General features: G+C 33.8%; 1 protein-coding gene across 1 annotated transcript in view; it reads left to right on the top strand.

Annotated features, from left to right (window-relative positions):
- Nucleotides 1-1,979: 1,979 nt before the first annotated feature.
- Nucleotides 1,980-2,743, top strand: part of LOC119570346 (esterase FE4-like) — an 11,485-nt gene continuing 10,721 nt past the window's right edge. The window contains exon 1 of the mRNA XM_037918125.1: nt 1,980-2,087. The gene's annotated coding sequence lies outside the window, so the exon portion shown is untranslated. The remainder of the gene's footprint in view (nt 2,088-2,743) is intronic.

Genomic DNA, 2,743 nt, shown 5'->3' with positions numbered 1-2,743 from the left:
ATGTATATATAACATATATAAATAAATAAATAATTAAATTTATATATGTATATATATACTTAAATAAACACACATGATTTGTTCGTTTGATATGTTCGTACAAGCTGCTCGACCTGAACTGACTGATCTATGTTCACCAGAAAACAACGTTGATTTGACAGACGAAAGAGCGTTAGCATAACGGTATGAAATCACAACTATATGTCAGTGCTTAGTTCTGCACCCTGACACTTCCTTCTGTCTGCTCCCGGAACTTACTCTTGAAAGTTCCAGATATTTGGCATTTTCCTGCGACTTCATTTCATTCACATAAAAGCGCCTCTTGTACTGGATATGTGTTTAAAAGTCATAGATTTAAAAGCCATAGACCAAAGACCCCTGGTTGTATGTGGTCGCCTTGATATACACAGAAACAATATATGACAAAATAGATTATATTTCGATTGCCTATAACTATTCTGAATTTTTTCTGGTCCATTTACTTAACTATTAGACATGTTCATTGCTACTTTACCGGCTTACCCCCCCCAAAAAAAAAAAAAAAGTAAATAAATAAAATAATAATAACTACTGCTATGCTTTCAAAACACGAGAAACCAATGGCGTAACATGTTTTTTTTTCTTTACTGAAAACTACTGATTAAGCCACATAAAAGATATAATTGCTTAACATGGCCATCCGTCCTCGAAAACTTCTCTCTTTTTTTTTTTTTTTTTTTTTAGAAAAATCACTAAGGTTACGCCAAAGAGAAAGTGAAAATATCCAGTATTCCCAATTTGACCTCTTTTATACTCCTTTTTCCACGTTCATTTATATCTCAACATATTTACTAAAGAACTTGTTACAAAGTGCTAAGCTCTTAAAGAAGAAAAAAGAAGAAGAAAAGAAAAGAGTAAATGAAAAAAAATAAATAAAGAAAATAAAGGTAAATAAGCCCGCGCCTCCTGAAAACAAAAAGATGAAAGATGCTAACCTTATCTCTGGGCGTCTGACGTGGACCTCTCTCGGTGTGACACGTCTTCGCTGTCTCTTGATCAGCTGCCGTCACTAGTATTCGGATAATTACTGAATTAATAAATTGCACTCCATATTTCTTTAAGATAGAATAAGTAACGCGTAGATACAATTATGACGGTATTTATTAGGGTATTTTAATCTCAGAATTAACCTAAGACATTATGGAAGATGACCTTTAATCACAGACTCAACGGCCTTGATTTTAGCACGTAGAGAAATGGGGAGGGGAGGAGGGTACGATGCCAAGGGATTGGGGGTAGGGGACGGGGTAATGAGGAACCGGAGGGGGAGGAGAAAAGGGGGGTTGGCACCAATGATTAAAGATTAGCTTAGAGATTACACTAAACTCATTCTGTACATGCGTACGCGTAATGGTATGGTATTTCCATTTGTTAAAGTTTATTGTACACCGGATTTTTTTCTGTCACTACCATTCAAAACGATATCAAAGATTGAAAAGTGAAAGATAGATGACGATTATGATAGAAGGGAAACTATGATAATTATGAATAAAGCAACTTGAATAATATTAAAATCAGGAAATGGAAATAACAAAACGAAAATATCTAAAGTATTACATTCAGAATTAATGAAACAAAAGGACATATCATTCAGTGCTTTGAATATAGGCATAATGATCAATGCTTGGACTATGAAGCACTGAAAGATTATGACTGATTATCTTTTCGGAGCGTTATCAATAAAAATGTCTCTCTTATAAACTGAGATACGAGAATCAAGGCACTAAATCAACTTGACGGTTACTAAGCGACTTCGAACATGTCAGTTTTAAATCCATTTAAACCTGCGTGGCAACAAAGGTTTTCATATCTTATTACTTCATCTTATATCTATAGACATATTATTTTTGTTTAAAGACATGAAACATATTTTTTATGCGTATATAAAGGATTAGAAAAAACAAGATCATTTCTTATCAGGAGAAACGATAATGGATTAACAGAGAGAGGACCCACTTGGCGTAAGATCTCTGCCACTGACCTGTTGGGCGCGGAGTCGGTCGGAGGGACACGGCGTCAGGTGCGGAAGCGAGCTCGGTTTAGGCCACGTAAGTTTCGGTGTGTATATATATATATATATATATATATATATATATATATATATATATATATATATATATATATATATATATATATATATATTAATATAGTTATATATAAAATTATATGTATATATAGATATAACACACACACATTGTTATGATTTTGCCGTCATAGTTTTGTTTTATAGTTCTCTGTTTATTATCCTTTGCAAGCACTTTCTGTGGGTTTCTTTGGTTTAGCTGTCGTTTCCATTACTCTTATCGTGTTTCTTTGTTTTTTTTTTAACTCAAACAATCATGAGAAGTATGGCAGTAAATTCAAATTATATTCACGTATTTTCTTCAAAAACCATGTCACGACGATATCATTATCATTCTCTTATTTGACCTTTTCTTTTCCTTTAGATATTTGAGTCCACCCTCAATTGCTGTTCTGATTTTCCCTTTCTTTCAACGATTTGGCGCCCCCTTCTTTCCCTTAACTTTTTGTCGCCACAAACGGTCTGCTTCAAGACTTACTACATGGTTATCTATCTCCTGGTAACAGATGCTATCAGCCTCTCGATCATTAATTGCTATGTGCTCTTCATTCCGCGTGTTATTTGTGACTGCTCAAATTTTTATTCTTAACTCCTGTCTATGGCTATAATTAACACATTCTT

The sequence above is a fragment of the Penaeus monodon genome, chromosome 4 (genome assembly GCF_015228065.2).
Source record: "Penaeus monodon isolate SGIC_2016 chromosome 4, NSTDA_Pmon_1, whole genome shotgun sequence".
Classification (NCBI taxonomy): domain Eukaryota; kingdom Metazoa; phylum Arthropoda; class Malacostraca; order Decapoda; family Penaeidae; genus Penaeus; species Penaeus monodon.
This window is presented reverse-complemented; position numbering and strand designations above follow the sequence as displayed.